We start from the raw sequence: 25,549 nt of genomic DNA on the forward strand, positions 1-25,549 counted from the left end.
TCATTTTCTCGTGTAATAAGATGTATCTCGGTGAAGCGGTTTTTTTTTATTACGTTAATATCTCCTAGTGTTAATGTTATATTTTTCGCTTTGTTTCCGTCAATTTTTAATAGTGTAATTTTAATTTTTGGGGAAGGGATCGCTTCTTTTACTAATAATCCTTTTATGTTGCCTGAAGTCTGAGGAATTATATTATTTGTCTTCCATAATGAATCATTTAATGCATGTTGTAGAAATAAACTATAACTAGGATTTACGTGATTGCTACTCGAAGCTTTACATTGTAAGGCTGATATTTGCGGTATTCGAGAAAGAGCGTCTGCATTAGTGTTTTGTTTTCCTTCTTTGTATAAAATTTCGTAGTCATATTCTTCTAATTTTAATCTCCACCGCATTAAACGCGATGATGGATCTTTAACGTTAAAAAGCCAAATCAATGGTTTATGATCGGTTATTATTTTAAACTTTTTGCCGTACAAATATGGTCGAAAGTGTTTTGTAGCCCACACGATGGCTAAAAGTTCTTTTTCTGTGGTATCGTAATTACGTTGTGCTTTGTTAAGTGTCCGGGAAGCGTAAGCAATAGGAAGATCGTATCCAACTTTACCCTGTGATAGAACTGCGCCAATTTTTTTGTCGCTCGCGTTTGTAGTTAATATGAATTCCTTATTAAAATCCGGGTATTGTAATATAGGTTCGTTCAACAGTAATTCTTTGATTTTTTCGAAATTTATTTGTTGTTGCATTTCCCATTTGAATGGTATATTTTTTCTAAAAAGTGCTGTAAAAGGTTGGGTAATTGCACTAAAATTTTTTATGAAACGTCGATAATATCCTACAAGGCCTAAAAACTGTCTGAGTTCTTTATGGTTTTTCGGGACGGGATATTCTTTTACCGCTTTTATTTTTTCTGGGTTAGGTTTCACGCCGTTTTCAGAAATTATATGACCTAGATAAAGCAATTCCTTTTTGAAGAATTCGCACTTGTCCGGTAGACTAAGACCGGCTTCTCTTAATCGTTTAAAGAAATTGAATAAGTTTTTCAGTATGCTCTTTCAATGATTCCGCATAAATGACAATATCGTCTAAATAAACAAAACAAATGTTTCCTTGTAAACCCGTTAAAACGTTGTCTATTAGTCTTTGGAATGTCGCGGGAGCATTCTTTAAACCGAAGGGCATTTTTTTATATTCATAATGACCATTAGGTGTACTGAAGGCGGTTTTAATTGAGTTTTGTGGATTCATAGGAATTTGGTGAAAACCCGAAGCTAAGTCGAAACATGAGAAGTATCTGGCTTTACCTAGTTGGTCAAGAATGTCCGTTATGTTTGGCAAAGGGTATGCGTCCCCGACTGTTTTTTTGTTTAGTTTACGGAAATCTATTACCAATCTCCATCTTTTGTTACCATCAGCGTCGGGTTTTTTCGGTACTACCCATAATGGAGAATTAAACGGAGAAAGTGAAGGCTGAATAATATCTTGATCAAGCAGTTTATTTACTTGTTGTTTTATTTCCTCTTTATGAACAGGAGGGTATCTGTATTGTTTTACAATTATCGGAGTGTCATCTGTGGTGGAAATAGAATGTGTAATTCTATTTATACCTTTTAGTTTATCTCCCGGTAAATAAAATATATCATTATAATTTTCGATAACTGGTAGTATAGAGAGCTTTTCTTCTTTATTTAAGTGTTCTAGTCGTAAATTTTCTTTCAATATTTTCAATCTATCCGTTAAATTATTTGAGATAACCGAATCTATAGAATATGTAGGGTTGTCCCTCGGGCTCGTGTCGATTAACACTGGCTCTACATTAATTGCGGGTATCTCGATGTTAATTTCTTTTTCCGTTGTGTTAATTACATACGTATGAGTTTCATTATTAGTTGCTTTTACAATATTATTTATAAGGAAAACATCACGCAAAATTTCTTGTTGATTTATTAATCCGTTTTCGATATTATTTTGTTTTGTTTTAATTGTGCATAAACACATACTTCTAGTTGGTAGGGTTACTATATTACTAAATTCTAATGGATATATTTTATTATTTCTGATTGTAACGGTTCGCTTTTCAAAATCTATTTTTGCATTTTCCTGCCGTAAAAAGGTTGACCCTATAATTCCCTGTTCTTTTAATGGAAATTTGCTAGGTACTACGTGAAATTCATGAACTCCGTTTTCCGAGTTTAAGTATACTGTCTCAAGAGTTTGTTGCTTTTCTTCTGTTATATCTTGAATTTCAACTTTGTTATCCTGATATACTAACGTGTCGCGAAGTAAAGAGCTTGCTTTAATAATATTAATTTCAGCGCCCGTATCTAACAAGAATTGATCTGATGGATTTGTGAGCTCGTCGAAGGGGATAGTGATAAGATTTCGGGAGGTTGTTCGGATTGTGTATGTTCTTACGTTGTTTCTATTATGTGGATTGGATTCGCGCGACTCGTTGATTGACTTAAGCGTTGCGCGCTCTTCGCTTAGCCTTGGTAGTTTAAATGCGAATTATTAGATTGATTGCCGTTATAGTGATAATTATTTGGTGAGTTGATAGGGTTATTTCGATTATTATAATTTCGTCTACTATTTTCTTGATAACTATTAGTTTGTGTATTACTATTATTATTATTAAATCTGGGTCTTGAATTATTGTCAAAGTTTTGCACAGTATTAAATTCGCGATTATTATAGCGATAATTATTGTGTGGAAAATTTGAGTTTGTATTTCAGTTTTGCATATTAAAATATATTTTTCTGCATTCGTTTTCGGAATGACCGATCTTTTTACAATAATTGCAAGTTACATAATTTGATTGATAGTGATTATTAAATTTAACTCTGTCTGTATGATATTGAGATTTTCTAACAAATCTAACAGTACTTTCTATCGCGTTTTCTAAAGTATTAAATTTTTGCACTAAAAGATGTTGCCCTATATGTCTATGCAATCCACCTATAAAATGATCTATTAGTTTATTAGTAGCAAATACTTTTAGTCTTGTTCTTGCCGTCGGATCAGGGTTGTTAGAAATCGCGACAATCATTTCAAAATTTAATTTTCTTACTTTATTAATGTATTCCTCCAAGGATTCATTCCTATGCTGAGATTGTTTATTTCCAATTCCCAATTATCAAAAGATTTGAAATTACCGAATTCTTTTTCTAACGCGCTACATAATTCGTCGGGATTCGTTATGGTATATATTGACCTAATTAACGCAGCGTCTCCTGTTAATTTAGTTTGTAAAACAGCTCTAAAGAAAAATAATCTTTCTTCTGGTTCAGTTAATTCGAGGACTCCTTTAAAGTCAGATATGAATTGATGTACCGGAACGGATTCGTACCATTAAAGACTGGCAAGAGTCATAAGCTATGACGAACAGAAAAATAACTATTGCTTGTCGAAGTAGAAGATCTTCGACTTTGTTGGTCACGGGTATGGCTTGGTTCATCCATAATGTGTACTAGTGATGACGCTCGATCGTTCGTAATTGTCGGTTTTTCTTTCAAAGATATATTGGACTCGAAACTATTATTTATAGAGCTACTTTCGGAACTATCTGTATTATAATGCGCTTTGGAATTTCTATAACTCATATGATTTCGTAAAACTTACAGTAACAGCAGAACGTAACACGTGGTTGTCCGGGAAATATTCATCGCTAATGCAGAATCTCGTCGTTCGATGAGGTTGTTCAGGATGTCGTCGTTCAATGAAGTCCTTTTTACGTGTCGGTTGTCTACGGAGTCTCGTCGTTACCGTCGGCGTTGTCTCGAAAGGATATTTGCTTTCGTTCCGGGATGTCTCGTGGTCCTTTTCCGTGCCCACTGCGGGGTTTCCGTCTGCGACGTATCGGCTCCTTAATGCCTTTTACCTCAAGTGATTTTTTTTTTGCTTTTATGCCACAATTCACCACGGTTTCATCGGACTATAAGGATCGGACTATATAGGTAGCCAAATCGTACAATTATGAGGAATAATCGTGCCTATTGTCGCCTTCGTCAAGTGGGAACAATAATCGTCAACCAGACTTTAATCTTCTACTAGATTGCGAAGTTTTCTCGATTTTAATCTTGATTGACTGTGTTCTCTTCCTTCGTGCTTTGTTTCGTTGACTCAGTCTTGTTGGCAAAACAGAGGTGTTGGTAGATGCTTCAACCTTCTTAAATGGTTCGGTACCGCTGCCACCAGTTGTTACGTGCGAGTCGCGACGTAATGTGTAGAGGAATATAGGATTTCAGAGAATTCATAGGATTGTTGTAAGGTTGAATTTTATTTCTCGCACACGATACACTTGACGAGATTGCGATGTTTTTCCTTCGAGTTTTTGACGAGAACTACATTCGTGTTCAGGAAGGATCTTCGTCCAAGATGAGGTAGGCGGTATTTTGCTGACGTAATAATCAATAACACGACGCGTTTTGATACAAGAATATAACGGTTGGGACGGTTTTCTAAAAGGGGAAAACTACGTGAGAATTTTGGAAAACGTGATGATGTGTTATGAGTTGTTTGGACAGGACTAAAGTGAAAGTGTGTCGGAAGAGAAAAAAAGGAAGGGATGTCCTGAATTACTTAAATAACGCAATACTTAAAATTTGTTCGACAAAGGGGAACAAAAAAATAATAGTTTTCAAATCCCGAGTTTCGGCACGTAACAGCGCGGTGAGAGTTGAAAGGGTGTGCGCCTATCGTGTTTGGGAACGGGAGTTGCGTCGAGTGTCTCAAGGTTTTGAGAAACAGGTGCGAGAATAGAATCGATCCTACGGTTACCGGAATGATATTATAAATTCTCTGGTCTCTCGAGTAGCGCAGTTGGAGGATGCGAGACTCGCTTTGAGTCGACGTTTCGGTTACTCGAGTGCAGGATACGACGATTCGAAGGGATTCAAGTGAGTGGATATCGAGACGGCCTTCGCGAATCGCGTAGAATCCTCCGGTCACTGGCTCCGCGATAGTCTTTCAGCAGATACGTCACAGGATTCGTGCGTTACACCTTGACGATTCGAAAAATCTCGGTCGTCTAGTTAGGTATATCCCTTCTCGAAAATTCTCGAAAATCGTTTTGAACTTGCTAATGCGTACCGGATCGTTCATCTTGAACCTCGCGGGGACTGACTTGATTTTCAAGTGGCTGTATACCGTGGAGAGGAGTCTTTTGGCAATGGCGGGAGTTACGTCCGCCGGTCGCATTCCGATTGTTTGATGCACGCAGTTGTTATACTCCGAGATTAATGCGATAGAGCATCGAGCCATCTGTACGATCCGTTAAGCGTGAAGAGCTTCCACATGTTGTTCTTGAGCGTGCATTAAATCCCTCCACCACCGCCGCCTTCATTATTGAGTATGTCGAGTAGTGACGTATATCGTACTTGTTCGTAACCGCTTTTACGGAGGCGTTGTAGAACTCCTTGCCCTTATCCTTATGTTTGTAGATTTCGCGGATGTTGAGCGTCGTCGCGAAATATTTTGGACAACGCCGCGGCTACCTCGCTTCCGCTCTTGCTCTTCAGCGACACCGCCCACGCGTACTTGCTCAATACATCGATAACCATCATCGCGTAGTTATAATCTTTGTTTCGTTGCGCATACGGATTTCGACGACATCAGCCTGCCACAGGTCGTCGTAACCGCGCACCTCGACGACGCAGGAAGTTTCTTCGCGCAGGCGCGTGAAGCTCCTCGACGAGTCTCCTCTTCTCGATGCTCATCGCTGATTTACGAGGAGGCGCGATTCGCGCTAGTTTTATTCTGCTCGTCGCTTCGCGCGTTCGCTCTTGTTCTTCGTTCCAAACGTTAATCGCGTGTTTCGTGGTATTCGGAATATCCGTTTTTAGCGCAACTAATAATTCGTCTATCGTTTCTCTAGTCACCATTTTATCCACGTTCAACGAAGCCAGCATCTTGCCCAGCGTCTCTCTCGTTACCGCTCTTTCCGTCAGTTCTCTCGCGATTCTCGTCAGATCTATCATGCTACGCGCGAGATTCTCCACGTCCGTAGAGATCCTCTCGCAGCTCGTCGACGCGTCGAGCTCGTTTCGCAGGAATTCCTCTAGATTTCGCAGTGATTCCTCTAGGTTCCGCGTTCGTTTCTCCTGAGCGTCACTGAGCGTCTCGACGACCTTTCGGATCTCGTTCGAGTCTTTAGCTCGTAGTTCATCCCATTTCTCGAGCGCTCGTTCTATCGCACTGTGGAGTATGGTCAGGTCTTTAATTCATTGATCATCCCTTTCTTGAGTTTCTTGAGTTCTCGTTCCATCGTGTTTCTCGTCTCTTCTATTCGTTTACCGAGATCGACGAGCGAGGCCTTCCTCCTTTCCTCGATTTGTCGCAGGGTTCCTTTAGGTTCTGCGTCCGTTTCTCCTGAGCATCGACGACCTTGTGGATCTCGCTCAGATCTCTCTCTCGCAATTCGTCCCGCTTCTCGAGCGCTCGTTCCATCGCATCTCTCGTCTCCTCTATTTGTTCATCGTGATCGACGAGCGAGGTCTCCCTTTTCTTTTCGAAGTGTCGCAGAACGTCCATTTCAATTTTTACGTAATACTGTAAGAAAATATTCCGAATTCGCTTGTTCATATCTTCCAGCTGTTTTCGTAGCTCGTTCGTTAGAGCTTTCGATTCCTCGCTCCTTACATGAGCGCGTCGTCAACGTAACCCTTGATCGTCGCGTCAGCGTCGTCGATCGGCGTGTCCAGAAGGCGTATCTTGCGTCTGTTAATGTCGTCCGGATTCAGGCAGAGCGCGCTGCGACGCGCGTACGCTTGCAGGGATGCGATCGTCGAACGATCGTCGCGCTGCCTCTCCAGAGATTTCCCGAATTTGTTCACAAGCCTTCGCGGGTGACGAATCTATCACGCGCGATAATCTGCTTGTAATCTCGACGATCTGTGTATCGTATTTTAGAAACAATCTAGCTACGTGCGCCATAGATGCCTCCAATTCGCCGATCGACCTGGCCGTGTTCTCGTTCGTCTCCGATAGCAACTCGGATGCTCGCCAAGAATTCGCTCGTCTCGGAAATCTTCATTTCCGCGTCTCGAAACGCGCTATCCACGTAGTTTTTCCTCGCGGCATCGGTATCGGTTCTTGGTGCGACTAAACGCCGTATGCTTCAGTCTCTCGTGTCGTAGTAATCGTCGCTTAGACAGAGCACGTTGTTACACACGTAGCGACGCAGGGATTCGATCGACGGTCGCCAGCCCTGTTACCTCCGCCGAACGACTCTTCCGAACTTCACCAACATAACGGGAATATCGGTCGCCGCGAGCGCGCGCCGCATTTCACTCGATCGCGTCGATTTCGCGAAGCTCCTTGAATATCGACAGAATCTCGTTATCGTGAACGTCGTTACCAGCTCGTCGAGCAATCGAAGACTAGCTCGTTGGGATCATCCCAGTGAACGTACTCGATTCTTTTGTTTCTCATTCGCATAGTGGATGAAACAGAGTCGATCTCCCTTTTTCTCGTCTTACCAGCGCCAATTTTGTCTCTATCGACCAATAGCGGCGCGATGATGTGCTTGTACTTGAAATCTTTGTTTCCTAGAACGGACATAAGCGCATTGTGACCACGCCGATGGGCGTTCATAGTCAACAGTATACTCTTGTACGTTTGCTTGTCGTTCTCCGTGTACACGGCGTCGTTGGAAAATCTCTTGAAGATCAACTCGTATAAGCCTGGGGTACCCGGATATCGTGCGTCGTCCACGATCGCGCTGTCGTCGGCGGCCACGTCGAATTGTCTGTCGCCGAGCATCGAACCGCTCATATCGAAGTATACTCCGTAAACGTAAATCGATCTCGCTCTGTCTGTCCCCGCTTAGAAGCGCGCCCATATATTTGTGACCTAACGGTCCCCATTGCGCGTTCAAGATCGATTCCTCCGATTCTCTTCTAGTCGCGGGACTTGCCATCGCGATCGAGGGCGGTCTCGTCAAGAGACGTCTCTTCGTCGGTCTCGACGGCGGCTCGTCGTCGGTCTCGCGTTTCCTCTTAGCGCTGACGAATGCGATCGGGTCGATCGACTCATCTCGCGCGGTGTCTCGGCGATTCGTTTCAACGGTTGAATGATCGGTTTGTCGTTTCTTCAGCGCGATTTCCTCCTCTATCTCATCGATCTTTAACGCTTTGTGCTTTTTACGTACAGAGTTCTGAGTTTTCGCGATTTCTCGCGCCGTTTTTTCTTGTCGAGCGACACCCGTACTAGCCGTAGCGTCGACGTCCATACTCGCAGCAGCTCCTATAATCGAACGAATCGCATTTGCGCGCGCGCACTCGTTTCGAGAAGGCGCGACTGATAATCGTTCTACTTATACTCGATAGCGATTCGATAGCGCACAGTGATCGATATGTTTCCCCTATTGACGAACAAACGCGATATTCTCAATCTATTCGTCGAACAGTTGCGACTTATCCCGAGGATCATTCTCGTGTGCGATTTCGACAGATACATGGAGCTACTGTGAAACAGACTACCCGATTATCTGAGAGCTGATTCCAAGGTGCAACATTGTCGCGTGTGTCTGAAGCATTACAATCGTCCGTGGCAACGATCGCATATAGACGGTCCTGCATCTCTCATCAAGAACTGTAGCGAATGCTCAGCGGCGCGGGATTACTCGATACGGCGAAACGCGCTTCGAACTACATATTCCCGGATATCAATTTTGCGGACCCGGCACCCGTTTCGCGAGGCGATTGGCGCGCAGCGATCGAGGCGTCAACTCGTTGGACGCGGCGTGCCGCGAGCACGACATCGCCTACTCGCAAAAGGAACTCGCCGATCGAGCTCTCGCCGAGAAGGCCCGCGAACGTATAATGGCCGGAGATTCTATCTTCAGCGAGAGGGTTGCCACGATCGCCGTATGGGCTGCTATGAAAGCAAAAACAAAGCTGGGCATGAGTTTGAGAAAGAAGAAGAGGAAGACGACAAGGAGGATACTTCCGACGGCGAAACGCGGAGGCTTATTGCTTATTTTTCCGATACTAGACGCGCTCGGTTCTTTGATCGGTGGCGCGATCGACGTCGCGAAAGCGGTGAACGCCGCTAAGGCCGCTCGGCGTTAACTCGGAGGAATTGCAACGTCACAATCGGGTGATGGAGGGTCACGAATTGCACCTAGCTCCTTACAAACATGGCAGCGGTGTGACGAGAAGAACGAAAAAGAAATCGTGGAAGGAAACGTTAAGATCGCTTGAGTTACCGCTATCCAATATCACGACGAACAAGCAGCTGAGCCGCTCGGCGCGTCATCTGCGAATACCCTTTTTCAGAGGAATGTTTATGCGTAACGCGTTACCGTCGAAGGCGTGACGCAACGAGAGCGGCATCGTGAATCTCGACGGGTTCTGGTACTCACTGGGTCGCCTACGCGTGACATAATGACGCGATTTACTTCGATGGTGTCGGCAATCTTCGACCGCCGAGGGAACTCGAGAGATATCTCGGCGGCGATGTAAATATAATGTACAATCGCGGATCGTATCAAACGTACGATCAGAGCATCTGTAGTCAGTTGTGCCTGCGATTTCTCTCGAGGATCGGTCGCGATGTCGTTGAGTCTTTCGTTCACCGGTAAGATTAACATCTTTACGGCGTGCTATTTTCCCGTTTTAGATCTGAGCGACGATTACGAGTTAGGTCTCACGAATTTCGAGACGTACAATACTACACCGATTCCACGAATAATAAGTTCTATTACGACGACGACAAAACGATCGTGATTCCCGAGAGTTCGTACGAGTTGAGCGCGATAGACAGATATCTGAACGCCGCTCTCTAAGAAGGATCGACGAGAGCAAGAGAACGAGCGACGATGACGAGAGCGACGACATCATCTACGACGAGAGCGACGAGGGCGAGAGGGGCGCGCGGCCTCTAATCATTCGTGCCAACGAGAACACTATGAGAAGCGAGATCAGGTGCGAGCATCGAATCGACTTCGCGAAATCGAACAACATCGGCTCGCTCCTGGAATTCTCATCGTCGCACGTGTTACGATCGAACAAATGGCACACGTCCGACGGACCCGTGAATATCATGAGCGTGAACATCATTCGGATGGAGTGCAATATCACCGCGGGTGTTTACAGCAACGACGAATCGGTTCACACGATACACGAGTTTTCCCCGAACGTTCCCCCGGGATATAAACTGTCGAACGCTCCGACGTCGATCATTTAATCTCTTCCGCGAAATGTCACCGATATCACGCTTCGAGTCGTGGATCAAGATGGACCGATCGATTTTCGCGGAGAGGAGATAACGGTGTGACTTCACGTGCGAAGGCAGTAGAGAGATGCGCGAGAATGAAAGATGCTCGTTCTGAACAAGTAATACATGAGAGGAGGAAACACAAACGCTACATTCATCTTATCGTGGAACGAAGCGACGAGAAAGGTGCGCGAGGGAAAGTCGAACGAGTTAAACGCCACGAATGTCGCGTTCTTAAGATCTTTAGGTTTCGTCGTGAAAAATCGACATGGCGAATGACATTTTAAGTATCGGAGGTACCCCGATTTTTGACGATCGTATCGTGAGAATAGAGACCCACACTTACAATCCGTACGTTAACCACGTTTGGATACAGCGACGAGATACGAATACTCATACAGCAGCAGGATCTGTACACGTTGCCATGCGAAAGTTTTCTGTACATCGAGAGAAAGTTCGCGACGAGAGAGAGCGCGAGGGAAGGTACGGCGAAGGAAAGTACGGCGAAGGAAGTTACGAGAGCGAAGCTAGTCAACAATTGCGTCGCGTTTATGTTCGACGAGATTCGATAAGCTCAATGGCATGGAGATCGATAAGAACAGAAACGTTGAGATAACGACCTTGATGAAAAATTACGTATCGTTGAGCTACGAGAGAGATAGAGCTTTACAGAACACTGGATGGGAGATATTGCCTACAGCGTTGGATTTCAATTTTTGCGTGCCTCTCAACATACTCCTTGGTTTCTGCGAGGATTACAAGTGCATAGTGATAAACGCGCGGCACGAACTCATTCTGATACGCGCTCGCAACAATAACAATTGCGATGTGGTGCATCCGAATCAGAGACCGGATTAAAGATCACGCTGTTGAGGATACAATGGCGAATGCCGCACGTGATACTGAATGACATCAACAAATTGTCGCTTCTGCGAACGTTGGACAGCGAACAATATCTAAGCATGAAGAATTTTCGTTCGTGAGATTTGTACGAATTTTCGCTGTTACAAAGTACGACCAAGCATTCGTGGGCGATAAAAGCGGCGACGCAATTGGAGAAACCGTCATATGTGATCTTCGCGTTACAGACCGGAAGGAAAAACGTACCGTCAGAAGACGTTTCTAAATTCGACGATTGCAAGCTGACTAATGTAAAACTCTATTTGAATTCCGAGTTCTATCCTTACGACAATATGAATCTAGATTTCGAGCGTAACAAGTTCGCCGTGCTGTACGATATGTATCTGAAATTTCGAAAGGCGTATTACGGGTGCGAGATCTGTGATCCGTTCATGACTGTCACTAGATTTCTGCAATACGATCCGCTCGTGATCGTTGATTGCTCCCGCCAGAACGAATCGTTATTTTATATTATATAAATACATATATGAATATGAATCGAGATCAAATCAAACATCAAATTGAAATGTTCATATAATAAAATAGTAACATTTATATTTTTATACTCATCTAAAACCATATTTTAATGTCGCCCTTAATTTAAAAGATTTCATTCACCCAAACATATTAGATTCTTTTAGAGTATCGTTCATGTTTCTTTTAAACATTGTTTTCTTGTACACACTAGATCCTTTTAGGGTATTATTTGACACCTCTTTTGAACATTGATAATTTTTATGTAACTTTTACTTAAACCTGCAAAAAAAAGAAACGTTAAGATAAATAAATATTTTTTTTCATAAAAAAAAAATTATAAAGAATTAATAAAATAATTAATAAATAATTAATAAAAAAATTATAAAATTTATCAATTAACTATACAACTACAGAAACAGTTACAAAGAATCGAAAGCCAAATTGAAACATTTATGTAAAATTTCTGAACTTTTCTTTCTTCTGAACTTTATTCTTTGTCGTTCAATTAATAATTAAATAATTTTAGCATTTTTTCCCAACCACACTTAGATAAAATTAGTTATCTTATATTATATAGATATGTATATGAATAAATATGTCTAGATAACATCAACTTGAAATGTTTATATAATAAAATGGTAACATTTATATATATTTTTATACTTATCTAAAACCATATTTTAATTTCGCCGTTAATTTAGAAGATTTCATTCACCCATACATATCAGGTCCTTTTAAGATATTGTTTATTAAACATTAATAACAATAATGTAATTATTTTATTTATGTCTCTTGACCGTTGATAATTTTCATGTAATTTAATAATATAATTTTTATTATATTTTAATCTGCAAGAAGAAGAAACATTGAAATAAATAAATATCTTTTTTTTATAAAAAGAAATAAAAGAATATAAAATTTTTTCAACTTAGATTCCTATTCTTCTAAACATTAATCTTTGCCATTCAATTAATGTTTATAAATTTTTATAAAAATCGTGATTAAAAAAGAATCTGAAGTTGAAATGTTCATGTAAAAATAAAATAATAAAATAGAACTAACCTGCAAAATATAGTAAACACAAACAGAATTACACTCCGAAACAAATTATCACGAACTGTCAAACTCGCCGCGAATATCAATATCGTTGGCCATCACTCGGACAGAAAAAGAATAAGCAATAGTAGTATGCAATAGTAGTATGCAAATATTATACAATAATAGTAAGCAATTTATTAAATATATTGCTAATGTTTCCTTTTCGATGCACGCGTATTTATTATATATTGATTATGCGTATTTATTATTATATTGATACCCAAGAGGTAAACAATCAAAAACACTACCATGTTTACACTTAATCAATCAATCTTATCAATCCAGCGGATAAATCAGACCGATAAATCAAGGTCACTGCAGGACCCAGTGAACATTGATTCGTTAGATCCTACAGTAACCCTGACTTATCAGTTTGATAATCTGCTGGGTCGATAAAATTAATAATGACATCTCATGACAGACATTACAGCCGTACAAAGATGATAATAATAATGACGACATTTCTTAAAGTAAAAATTTCCAAATCGCACTTTGCGTAGCAATATTTCTGCTTGTAAGGCACGTAGCAGAAAAATAAAAATACTTTTATTATGCAAGTCGGACTCAAGCTATCGATCAAGCCTACTTAGAACTTGATCAGTTTATGAGATTCGATAATTTCGGATGCTCGCATCTCGCCGATTCGCGTAAAGTCACACGGTAGTTCTCGATTGATTTGACATCCGAGACACTATCGTGTCTCCTGATTTTTATATTATTATAAAATGCTTAAAATATTCCAAATAAGACATCTAAGTGACGTCTGAATAACGTTATTTATTGAAAAATACGATGTTTATAAAATGCTCAAAAGACGTCATAAATCAACTCATAAGACGATTTAAAAATATCTTAAAGACCAGATCCTTTAAACCAATTAAAATAAAGAGAAACTAATGTGCCTGTATGTAGGATATCTATAGTGACATGAAAATCCACCATTTCAATTTTAACATACATAAAATTAGAGATTGCATATTTGATAAAATTTAAGATTTCTTAAGATCAATGAAAAAAGTTAAAAAAATTAAAACAAAAAACTGCTAAAAAACTAGTAAGTACTACTTAATAGTAAACTGCTAAAAAACTATTTAATTGTACAGTAACATAAATTTCTTTTAATCCTACTAAAAAAAGTAGTATCAGAATAAAATTAACCATTTTGCAAAATGGTAAAAAAGTAACGTCAAAAATATGTCACAAATATGCGCATTTCACGATAAATACTTAATTGAAAGAGTATTAAAAAATATGATTAACATATCGTTTAAATTTATATGTTACAGGAATTCATTTAATGTACAAGTTAAAATGTTTGTTTAATGTAAATGGTTTAATTTTCTATAACAAAAATACAACAAAACAAGAATTTATTGCGTCTTATACAATATATGTATTGTATATATAACATTATATATATATATATATATATATATATATATGAGGGTAGTCCGAAAAGTTTTGAGCCTTAACATGAAGATGACGTTACTCATCAAAATCATTCTAGTACTACAATAATATATGCTTTGAAAGACTTTTGTGAAAATTTTTGTCATTTTGGACGCTCAGTTGTTGTTTGACAGTCGTTTGTGTCAGTCGATGTCAGTGTTTTTGTAAAAATAAAAAAAATTGAATATCATGCCATGATTAAATTCTTACATTTGAAAGGCAATACGCTTGCGCAAATTAAAATCGAGTTGGACGTTGTTTACGGGGACTCTGCCCCATCATTTGCCACCGTAAAAAGACAGCTGAATTTAAACGTGGTCGTACCAGCTTGGCTGATGAGCGTTCGGGACGGCCAAAAACTGTGACCATCGCTGATAACATCGAAAATGTTCACCAAATGATACTGGACGACCGTCGAATCAAGGTTAGAGAGATAACAGAGGTTATGGGCATATCGAAAGAACGCGTTTGTCATATATTGACTGAAGAATTGGAAATGCGCAAGCTATCCGCGCGTTGGGTGCCACGCTTGCTCACTTTGGACCAAAAACGAATTCGAATGAACATTTCCAAGGCCCTGTTGGAGCGGTTCAAGCGAAACGAGTCAGATTTTTTGCGTCGATTCATAATGTAGATACGTAGGAAACTTGAATCCACCACTATACTCCAGAGACAAAAGAACAGTCAAAACAGTGGACTGCAAAGGGTGAACCTGCTCCGAAAAAGGTGAAGACAGTTCCATTAGCTGGGAAGGTAATGGTGACTGTTTTTTGGGATAGTCACGGAATTGTGTGTATCGGAATTGTGTCTATCTTGAAAAAAGTAAAACAATAACGGGAGCATATTACGCATCATTACTTGATAAGTTGAAGGTAGAAATTGCAAAAAAACGACCGCATTTGAAGAAGAAGAAAGTGCTATTCCATCAAGACAACGCACCTGCTCACATTTCGGCGGTCGCCATGGTCAAAATTCACGAACTGTACTTCGAATTGGTTTATCACCCACCGTATTCACCAGATCTGGCCCTCAGCGATTTTTTCCTGTTTCCTAAGCTTAAAGTTTCGCTTGGAGGAGAGAGATTTTCATCGAACGAGGAGGTCATCGCATACATAAACGCCTGTTTTGCGGAGCAAGATGCCAATTACTATTTGGAGGGGTTAAAGAGGTTAGAATATCGATGGGAAAAGTGTATCGACTTAAAAGGAGATTATGTTAAAAAATAAAACTATATTTGACCGAAAAAATACTTGTTTCTATGTTAGGCTCAAAACTTTTCAGACTACCCTCGTATATGTTATATGCGTACAAAAATATTGCGTGGTAGTTTCTGTATCGATGCGCTCTCCACACGCGTACGTTAACGCGCGACGCACGGACACGATGAGCCGCGAGACCTCGCGAAGGTGTATGAATCCTCGAGCCCAAAGAACTGAGGCGAAGAAGGACGCTTCTGGATTCCGGGCGTTCTTTCAAAAATCAATTGTATTTTGAATTAGCGTTATAATAAATAAATAAATATATTTGTATATGTGATATTTTCGACGCTTGTTTACTAGTTTACTCCTCTCATATACAACAGATTGGCGACGAGGATATTAAGACTCAACGCATAAAGAAAAATTCAAGAAGTTTCGAAAAAGAAACTTAATCATTATATCGAGCACATAATCAAGTACACAGCGAACATTACGAGTAAGTGAAAACTATAAGTACCAGTTAAGACTACAACTACACATCAAATCACAATAAACAGAAATCGTGCTGAATTATAAGCTTCAAAATGAAGACATCGAAAGTTACATATGCAATTGTATACAGAAATTTTGTGATTGACATGTTTGATCTGACAATTACAACGTTGGAAACGTTGGTTGAAATGCTTCAAAGGCGCCGTTACAGCATTTCAAGTACCGGAAACACAAAAAGTCATATATTTATTGCACTTCATTGCTACTGTCATCATTTGATTTAATATGCAATAAGCTTGCACTGGATGATTCATACGAGAAATCATACAAAGTTCTCACATCGAAATTAAATGATTTTTATTCACCAGTTCCAATTAGAAATTGCGGAAAATTATCGCTATTATCAAAAAAAACAAATCAAAAGGAAAGTGAATCTATACAATAATTTGTGGCTGCACTTCATAAATTAAGCATTAATTGCAATTTCAGTCAGTATCTACAAATTGAGAAATCAACTAGTGTTCGGACTCAAGAGCAAACGCATCCAATCAAAATTGCTGGAAACCTAGGATCATACGTTTGAAAAAGCAGTTGAAATCACTACATCGATGGAACTATCAGAAAAGGATGTTAATCAGATGCAAGCAAATGCGGCCTCTGTAAACATCGCAAGCCAGAAAGAATCGACGGTGTTTAAGAACCGCGCAGTACGGATTAAAAAAGATTTAGAAGGAAAAACCAGCGCGTCGAACATAAGTAAACACGTAGTAATAATAACACTAATATCAGTTGTTTTAGGTATGAAGGCAAGCATTATACTTCTAAATGCTCTTTGAGTAAAGATATTATTTGTAACAATTGCGGTATTAAAGATCACTTGCGGAAAATATGCATGAAAAAGAAGAAAGCTGCAACCTCCTCGGCAAACTTTTTAGGAGAAGTTATGTGGACCCAAGGCGAGCACAAAGAATTTCGCGAAAAATTTTTTGCAACATTAATAATCGAAGAATTTCGCATTCGAAGTAGATAGCGGAGCAGCAATTGTAAATAAGCGTTTCCTCAAATCCAGTTTTCTCAATATTCACATTGAAAAGTCGGATTTAGAATTAGTTATGTTTTGTAAAATAACAATACCAATTATTGGGTTTGCTAGGGTCAATGTTTGTTACAAACAGAAAAGTCATTACATATGTACATTTCGAAATTAAATCGGGAACTCTTATTGGGTCGGGAATGGATTCGTCAGCTGAGAATACAGTTGACAAACACAATATTTTTGCCGCGGATACAGAAAATAAAATACAAGAAATTTTACGAAAGTATGAATTATTTCTAGATTCTAAAGAGACAAAAATTAAGAATATTCAAACAAGATTAATCTTAAAAGAAAACGCGCATCCATATTTTTCAAAGCAAGAAGAGTTCTTTTCAAATTAGAACTCTTAGTCGAATGAGAAATAGAGAAACTAGTAAGTACAGATATGCTCGAAAGAACTAATGCGTCGACTTGGGCGACACCGGTCGTGCCCATATTAAAAAAAGATAATACAGTTCGATTATGCGGAGACTTCAGCATGACAATTAACAAAAATCTAGTTGTAGATAACTATCCATTACCAACAGTAGATGAACTTTTCAGTATAAGCGGCAAAAAATTTGAAAATTCTATATAGGCGATCAGGTCGAATGTCGAAACTGTTGTAACGGTACGTCGGCGCAATCGGATAATGTATGGTACGGAAACGGGGATGTAGCTCAAAAGCTCGGAAATACTCGTCAGATGCCGGGTTCGGAAAAGAATTAGCAGACGCCTGGATGTAATTTACAATAAAATAATTAGATTGATTCTGAATAAAAGTTGGCAGTTTAGTGAATACAAAACGATGTTCTTGGCTCTCACAGCACAACGTCATTCGAATAGGCTTTGATTCACTAGTATTCACTATATTCGAGATTTTCGCAATGCAATCAATGAATGCGACAAGAATATTCGCGAGATAGCGCGTGAATCGGATACGCAGCGCGTTGCTAGGCAACCGAGTGTTGCCAAGTGTTCGGACGCACGGGTGCAACCGTAGATGTTTTCGCGACACGTGCTTTCGCGTATGTTGACTGGAAAGAGTCCGAGAACGCTCCAATTCTTCACGGGAGAGGAGATGAAGATATTGTGAGCACCCGGTATCTCGCAGGAGTAAAGTCCGAGAATACTCCGACTTTTGGATGAGCAGGAACACGAGGATATCGCGAGCGCCGATATTGGAAGAAAAATCCGAGAACGCTCCGACTTTTCGGACGGAAAAGAAACGAGAATACTGAGAACGCTCAATATTCCATGAAAGAAAAATTTGAGAACATTCCGATTTTTCGTAAAAGGATAGAACGTGAATACTAAGAAAGCTCAGTATTCGGTACGAGAAGATTCTCGTGTTGTTCGGATCCGTGATTTCGGAAGCGGACAGGTCGGGTCTTTTGCCGAAATTCGTCAAGCTTATATATTCATTTTGGTGCTACGTGTCAGCGCGTGATTCGTTAAAAATTATTTAGCAAAACAACTGATCTGTCATGCCGCCGATGCGGCCTATTTCGGACACTACATTTCTCGCTGAAAATGGCAGATGCCATCTGGATTGAATCTCAGTAGGAATTTTCTGGCTCCTCCTCTGGCCTTGTATAGGCGAGAAATGTGTGCCGCGAAATAAGGCACTTGTACAATTCCGTTAGCGACGGTTACTTCGACCGGCTGTCCCAGCAGTCCGTCAGCATCGTCGGTCGGCGATGGTGCCTCGGATCGGAGGCTGAGATGCCGCCGATCTCGGCAGCCGACGTGACGGTCGCTGGCCGGAGGCGGCTGGAGTAAACGGCCGGTGGAGTGCAGTGGTCCAGCGGTGCGGCCATGACGTGGGGTATGGCCGAGGATGGTGTAAACTTGGCAGTCCATCGGTGCAGCCATAGAGATACGGCCGATCCGGAGCGGTTGTTCCTGCCGTTGACTTTATTTCGGGTCGTTACTGGACGGCTGCCCGTAGCGATGGTGATCAAGGCAGTGCTGGCGGTGTGTGGTGTGCCTCGTGTGCCGGCAGGGTCGTCCGTGCAGACAAGCGGTGCTGCCTGGTTGATGATAGTGGCGGGCTCATGACGAGCGGATGGCAATTGCTCGTCATGGTCGGACAGATCGCCGAACAATGCGGCAAGCTTTGCTGCGCAATGGCTAGCTGGCGAGAGTGTGTATATACTCGCCTTTTTTGATACTGGTGATAGTACCTGAAGCAGCCTTTCTAGTTTTCTGGCGTTGGTGGCCGTGGACCGCTGGATTGTTGTGCTTACGGCCAGAACCACGCGTATCGGGTGGCGGTCACGCTCCAGATGATTGGCTTGATAGGGGCGGCTTCTGGCTTTGTCACAGTGGTGATCTTGGCGACTGGCTGGTAATGCAGCTCGGTGGTCGGCGTTGCGGCGGTTGTATTTGCCGAGGCGGTTCTCAGCGTTGTCGTCTTGGTGGCCGGTCGGTAGCGAAGCCTGGAGATCGATTTCTCGGCGGTTCTCATTAGTCGCTCTCACAGCACTTCGAATTCGGAGTCGTATTTCTTTGCCTCGTTGCTTCGGTCCATAGCTTCTTCGTTGCTTGGGTAATCCCCTCGCAGGCAGGAAATCGGAACGATTTTCCGTCACCGGGCGAGTATTTATACCGAGACGGCGTCACAAAAACTATACCTCGCTTGGGGGTAAGAACGACTCGCGACTTTACGTGATTTGTTGCTTTTAAATTGTTCTTGGCGACAACAATCTCAATTGTCGCTTTCGGTAGTGTTTATATTTTCGATCAGAGCCGGTTTTAAATCTTGAATATGTACGTGTCGATGCCACCTTCTCCGGTCATCGCGTAGGTCAAAAATTACCGGAGAAATTATTTTTCGAACGGTTAGCGGTCCGGTGAATGTAGGCGATAACTTTGCCGCAATGGCATCTCTTTTGTTCGAGAGGGTGTGCATGCGCTTCCGCACCTTATCTCCGACGGCGAGTTTCCAGGCGCGGTATCGCATATTGTAGTATTTTGCTTGTTTTTAAAAGGCGTGGGCGAGATTTGCACGAACGACTTCGTATGCTTCCCGGAGGATGTGAAAATTTGTTTCTGGCGGCGGTACGGTGGTGTCATGTTGATCCGCGGAGAGGGGACTATTCTAACTATTTATTTTACTATTTATTCTCGCTCGTGATTTAAAAACGCCGGGCTATACCCGTGACTTCATGCCATGCGATGTTATACGCGAAGCGCAACGCCTCAATGCTTTGATCCCAGCGGCGGTGATTTTGGTTAATACTTTGATCATTATTTTGATGGTCTTATTGATTCTTTCCACTGGGTTGCATTGAGGCGTGTACGCGGGGGAAGTGCGGTGCGAAATATTGAATGTTTCTAATAATTTTTTGAACTGTCCGGCGATAAATTGCCTCCCGTTGTCGAGATAAGAATGCGCGGGCATCCGTGCATAAATGATATGATTCTCGACAGCTTGCGCGACGGCCGCGGTGGTGGCACGATGGAATAGTTGCAACTCTATCCATTTTGTGAAGCGGTCTTGCATTACTAGTAGCCACGAATGTCTGTTCGCCAAGCGAGGCAAAAGTCCTATAAGGTCTATTGTTATTTGTTCCCACGGATATGAGACGGAGGCGGTGTATAGAAATCCAGCAGGTCGGCTTTGCAACAATTTGTGCGCGAGACAGTTTCGGCAATTACGAACATACCGGGCGATGTCAGAAAATATGGCCAGGCCAGTAGTATAATCGCGCAACACGAGCAATCGTTTTTGCGATACCAAGATGGCCGGCTGTCGGTTCATCATGCAATCGCCGGAGTATTTCGGTACGTTTTTCACGCGGCATGCACTCCTTCCACTGTTCTTCGGCCGGGATTTCACGGGAATTGGTGGACTGAAAAAAATACCGGTAATTTTCCGTTTTTGATCCGATATTCGGGAAAATCGGCAGGCTTCCCTTTCACCCGTTGAAATTGCTGATGAAACCATGAATATTGGTTTTTTTATCGAGCGGTGTGTACGGGCGGCTGGCGAAAGCATCGATCACGCGGTTCAACTGCCCCTTCCGGTATTTAATATCAAATATATATTGTTGGAGTGCCCAGTGGCCTAAACGTCTCGTCGGGGATTCTAGGCGTTGCAGCCATCGGAGGGCCTGATGGTCGGTGGACAATAAATTCGTAGCCCTTCAAATGACCGCTAGACATTCGACATTTCGCTAGACTCGGTCGCGCTGTAATTTCGTTTGGCCCCGTTGAGCGTTTGACTGGCGTATATAATTACGCGCTCGCCCTCTTCCAGGTGCTGAGTTAAAACCGCCCCGAGTCCGTAAGCACTTACATTTCAGTCTGCAGTATGAACGACGGTTGAAATCTGGACAGGTGAGGACCGGTACGGTAGTGAGTGCTTTCTTAAATTCATTAAATGACTGCTCTTCCTCCGACTCCCATTTTACGTCTTTTTTAGTTATTTGCTTAATGATGTGGCAGTTGTAAAAAAGTATGAATCTTCCATATGAATCTTCTGTACCAAGAGGTTCTGTACACCCACGAACTGTCAAATTTGTTTGACATTCGTGGGTGCGGGCCATTGGGCGATGGCTTTAATTTTGTCGGAGTCGGTCTGAATGTCGCGGCGATTGATTACGTGACCGAGGTATTTAAGCTCGGTGAGACAAAAATGGCACTTTTTGGGGTTCAACTGGAGCGTCGCGCAACCGTCGAAATACCTTCGCGAGATGTTCTAAATGTGACTCGAAAGACGGGTTAGCGATTACGATGTCGTCAAGATACACGAAAACATGCGGTTCAAGTTCGGGGCCGAGTATGCTATCGAGGAGTCGTTGAAACATGGCCGATGCCATGGAATCTAATCTGAAGGGCATGATTTTAAACTGCATCAGCCCTCGTCCGGTCACAGTAAACGCGGTTATGGATCGGCTTTCGGGTGCAAGGGGTACTTGTCAATAGCCCTGTTTGAAATCGAGTGTTGATAGATAGCGCGCGGTGCGAAGTTTATCGAGAGTATCGACGATGTGAGGTAACGGATACGCATCTTTTTCTGTTACGCTATTTATTTTACGAAAATCGATGCAAAACTGATGCTTGCTATTTTTCTTTCGGACGATTACGACGGGAGAACTCTACGCGCTGGAGGAGGGCTCAATTATATCCTCGTCCTCTATTTGTTGTATCTCTTCGTCGTAATTTTCTGCATTGCGAGATTTCGGGGGCGATGTCGCTGTTTTATCGGTACCGGAATTTACTCGGATAACATGGGTAATGCGATCAGGCGGCTCTTTTACGAATTTCTTTAGTTCGGTATCAAGAAAAGTCGTTAATTTGCGGTCTTCTCATGGCGGTGCGTCAATCCTGCAATGACGGCGTAGGAAGTGTGACGATGCTCGGTTGCAGTAGCCGCAGGAAGTAGTATAAGATGCAGGCGTGTCCACAGATCGATGCCCACGAGAATCGAGCTATCCAGGGTTGATAAGATTTAGAAGGTGCTCAAGGTACTTTTGATGGTCAGGAATAGCGTGATTTTTCTGTTAATATTGGCGAGTGCCCCATCAGCTAGGTGAATCTGGTTTTCGGCGGGGGTGACTTTATAACCGATTTCTTGCATGTAGCGCGCAGTCTCGGAATTTATTATTGAGATTTCGGATGCCGTGTCCAGAAGGGCGAGAAATTCGCGGGTGCTGATTTTGACGGTGATGTGCGGGCGTGATGTGTATTTTACGACTGCGAGTTTTCCGGCCGGGGTGAGTTGGCCCCGGCCGCCGTGGCGTTTCCCGGATGGGGGTGACAATCTTTCGTAAGTACTCTGTCTTTGCCATATTGCGAACAGAATTTTCGGGAAGATCGTTTGCATGAAAAACGATCGTAACATCGTTGTTTGTATCTCCAACACATATGCTCGCGGTCGTAAGGAATTAGTTGAGAAGGGATTGCGGCGTTTATACAGCGCTGTTCCTCTTTATTCTCTATTTCACAAGCCGGATCTTCTCATACGAGGGTAATCTGAAAAGTTTTGAATTTAACATAAAAACAAGTATTTTTTCGGTCAAATATAGTTTTATTTTTCAACATAATCTCCTTTTAAATCGATACACTTTTCCCATCGATACTCTAATCTCTTTAACCCCTCCAAATAGTAGTTGGTGTCTTGCTCCGCAAAATAGGCGTTTACGTATGCGATGACCTTCTCGTTCGATGAAAATCTCTGTCTTAAGCTTAGGAAACAGGAAAAAGTCGCTGGGGGGCAGATCTGGTGAATACGGTGGGTGGTCAACCAATTCGAAGTGCAGTTTGTGAATTTTGGCCATGGCGACCGCCGAAGTGTGAGCAGGTGCGTTGTCTTGATGGAACAGTTTCTTCTTCTTCAAATGCGGCCGTTTTTTTGCAATTTCTACCTTCGACTTATCAAGTAATGATGCATAATACACTCCCGTTATACCTTTTTCAAGATAGTCGACACAATTCCGTGACTATCCCAAAAAACAGTCGCCATTATCTCCTCAGCTGATGGAACCGTCTTCACCTTTTTCGGAGCAGGAGCTTTTTCATCCTTTGCAGTCCACTGTTTTGACTGTTCTTTTGTCTCTGGAGTGTAGTGGTGGATCCAAGTTTCATCTACAGTTATGAATCGACTCATCAAAAAATCTGACTCGTTTTGCTTGAACCGCTCCAACAGGACCTTGGAAATGTTCATTCGAATTCGTTTTTGGTCCAAAGTGAGCAAGCGCGGCACCCAACGCGCGGATAGCTTGCGCATATCCAATTCTTCAATCAATATATGACAAACGCGTTCTTTCGATATAGCCTCTGTTATTTCTCTAACCTTGATTCGACGGTCGTCCAGTATCATTTGGTGAACATTTTCGATGTTATCAGCGATGATCGCAGTTTTTGACCGTCCCGAACGCTCATCAACCTGGTACGACCACGTTTAAATTCAGCTGTCTTTTTACGGTGGCAAATGATGGGGCAGAGTCCCCGTAAACAACGTCCAACTCGATTTTAATTTGCGCAAGCGTATTGCCTTTCAAATGTAAGAATTTAATCACGGTACGATATTCAATTTTTTCCATTTTTTAATTTTTTCCAAAAACACTGACATCGACACAAATGACTGTCAAACAACAACTGAACGTCCAAAATTGCTATAATTTTCACAAAAGTCTTTCAAAGCATATGCTATTGTAGTACTAGAATAGTTTTGACGAGTTATCTTCATGTTAAGGCTCAAAATTTTTCAAACTACCCTCGTATTCTGCCGCTTGATCGATCAGATCGTGCAGCGTTGTACTTTCGTTTATCCGCGCGAACATTTTATATTCGATTCGCATGTTTTCATAAAGTCGGTCTACTTTCTTCGGTGTAGAATAATTATCCGCGCGGCGTATTAAAATGACCACATGAGTTACGTACTGGGAGAATATTTCACCGGGGTGTTGCTTTCGGTCGCGAATCTCTTGTGCCTTTCATCTGATAGCGGCGTGGTAAAAAATGACGGCGGAAATCGGTTAAAAAGTTTTCCCAGCCTGACCATTCGCTCTCGTTGTTGCGGTACCAACAATTTAACCATGCCAAGATCATGAACCAAAAGTTGCTTTTAAATAATTCGGACAGCTCTTCCAACATGATCTCTTTGGAATATCTGTATTGCCTTTGTAATTTGGCGAATCTCTCCAGAAAGGAGAGAGGATTATGACCGTCGAAGTGGCACCCCCATTTTCATTTGGATGATTTCATTTGGATTTGGTTCATGATCTTGGCATGGTTAATTCGATGGAAGGTACGGTGGATAAAGTTGGAACTGGGGGTTGTTCTGATTCGGGATCTGTGGATGTTCCGGCTTTCCCAGTCGGCATGATGTTCGGATGAGTGTTTGCGTATGTCCGTAATTGGCGGCGAAAGTCTCCGAGAATTACGGTCGAACGATTGCGCTACACGAAGGGCGTCCTACTTCGAGAGATTTTGTACCCAAGCTGGCATCTGCGATTCTTATCTACTTCTAGATATTTGCTCGGACATCTATGGATGGATACACTGTATATATTATATATTCTAAATCCTCAAAAAGAAGTTCGCCATCTTGAAATAAGAGATATGAGGATAGGGTGTAGAAGTCGATGAGGTATTCTGCGTCGGATGGCTGAACTGGAGAATAAACAAATCCCTAAATAAGAAGGGAGGGTGTGCGTCACGACGGGGCCCGACCACGAACCAGTCGTGAAAACTCGTAATTATTTTTGCGAAAAAATATCACCTCAGCCAGGAATCAAACCTGGATCTCCTGCTTACTGGTCCTTTCGACTACCGAGGCATGTGATGATATTTATCGCAATAACGTGTTTAGAACAAGTCAACAATACAATGACATACACATATATACATATATTACAATATACATATATATATGTATATTTTCTCGAATCCTCACGACCGGTACTCCAGAGAGATGATAGTCCTATTCTCTCGATGGATGCAGGTTGGACTGCAGCGGCGACACCCTCCAACGCCATTGGCAAATATACAAATAATCCTCCTGGAGCACGACAGGAGAGATTGCATCAAGTATGGCTCGAGCCCCCGAATAAGAAGGGAGGGTGTGCGGAGAGTAACTAAATGTGATTGGTTGATATTGATGTTATATAGGGGCGGAAGGAGGAATAAAGT

The 25,549-nt window shown here is 42.0% G+C and overlaps 1 protein-coding gene and 1 non-coding gene across 8 annotated transcripts in view; one reads left to right on the forward strand and one right to left on the reverse strand.

Moving 5' to 3' along the window:
* Positions 1 to 25,549, forward strand: part of LOC105424069 (uncharacterized) — a 474,166-nt gene that overhangs the window by 211,270 nt on the left and 237,347 nt on the right. The window lies entirely within an intron of this gene.
* LOC112552396 (transfer RNA isoleucine (anticodon GAU)) overlaps positions 25,051 to 25,549 on the reverse strand; it is a 134,954-nt gene continuing 134,455 nt past the window's right edge. Inside the window, exon 2 of the tRNA in view lies at positions 25,051 to 25,139. This is a non-coding gene — a tRNA (tRNA-Ile). The remainder of the gene's footprint in view (positions 25,140 to 25,549) is intronic.

Source organism: Pogonomyrmex barbatus, unplaced genomic scaffold, assembly GCF_055798465.1.
Source record: "Pogonomyrmex barbatus isolate J1 unplaced genomic scaffold, ASM5579846v1 scaffold5, whole genome shotgun sequence".
NCBI classification, from domain to species: Eukaryota; Metazoa; Arthropoda; class Insecta; order Hymenoptera; family Formicidae; genus Pogonomyrmex; species Pogonomyrmex barbatus.